Raw genomic sequence first — 1,307 nt, 5'->3', positions numbered from 1 at the left:
CCGCCCCCCCGCTCTGCCACCGCCATCTTTTCCTTTAAGTCCTGATGGAAGTGATGACCCTCTGATGGACTAAGCGTGTGCTGCACCGTAATATAATTGCAATTACGCAACGCCTTGCATTTATTTCGGAGTCCGTGAACGGTGACCAGACTTCTAAAAATAACAGAATTTAATATGCCTTGTTGAAAGCTGAACTTGGTCATCACAACAAAAGTCTAGGTAAGCATTTTGCGACAAGCAACCCTAAAATTAATGAAAAGCTTTCCTGTGTGGGGCACTTACCGTTATGAAGGGACTTACTTGTACGTGCTTTTTATACATCATCTCACAATCATAGAAGAACTTAATGGTTCAACACGGATGGGCTTTGTTAAACCACATCTCTGCCCCGCACACAGTCCCTTAGTCTGTGCCTCAGTTCGCTACACAAAATGGGGACCTTCCTCTAATGCTTTTAGGACTTAGAGATAATACAAATAAAGCCTGAAGTATAATAACTGATCAATTAGATTAGCTGCAATATGATGATCATGATGATGATGGTGATTTATTGAACCCTAGCTCTTTCTATGTGTTCCGAAGCCTACTGGACCTCGCCTCTATTTTCATCATCTCCTTTTCCAGACGGAGAACTGAGGAGTTGAGGTTAAGCCAGGCAGAAGCGGAGATCTGACTTGAAGGCCTTCACTCTTGCTGAGGTCTTTAATGAGGCTGTCACCTCATTACCTCTGAGAAGGGAGACAACTATTAGACAATCAAAGAAAATAAAATGAAAACTAAGACCCAAGAAGAGAGTTTGGTGATATAGGCACAAAATCTACAAAAACAGGCTGGAAACGAGAGAATGAAAGCAGGGCCCCTGGATAACCTGCCTTCTGGGGCCAACACGTCCAACTGCCCCACTCGGTGCTCCCTCCGTCTCCCTGGTGACTCTGGGGGCCCATCTCCCGCCCAGAGGAAGCCCGCGTGTGGCCGGTTCCCCAGGGCGCACCTGCTCACTGACTCCTCGGGTGGGCGCAGCTGTGGGCCTCCATCCCGCATCAGCACCCAGCCAGGGGGCTGACACACGGTAGGTCTTCAGCCAAGGCACCGTGCTGTTCACATGTATCACACCCTGGGCAACAAAGTGTCCAGAGGGCCAGCTCCCCGCTAACAGCCCATCCGAGCTGGTCCGGCCTCCTCGGGGCCGGGCATTAACTGATACACGTGCGGACTTGGAAAACGCATCTGAATCGCAGAAACAAGGTGGAGAGTGGTCCCAAGCTGGAAAGACGAATTTCGCTGGAAAGTCTAGCGACGTTGCTGGA

The sequence above is a fragment of the Myotis brandtii genome, unplaced genomic scaffold, assembly GCF_000412655.1.
Source record: "Myotis brandtii unplaced genomic scaffold, ASM41265v1 scaffold164, whole genome shotgun sequence".
Lineage (NCBI taxonomy): Eukaryota > Metazoa > Chordata > Mammalia > Chiroptera > Vespertilionidae > Myotis > Myotis brandtii.
The sequence above is the reverse complement of the archived record's forward strand: the minus strand, read 5'-3'. Positions refer to the sequence as shown.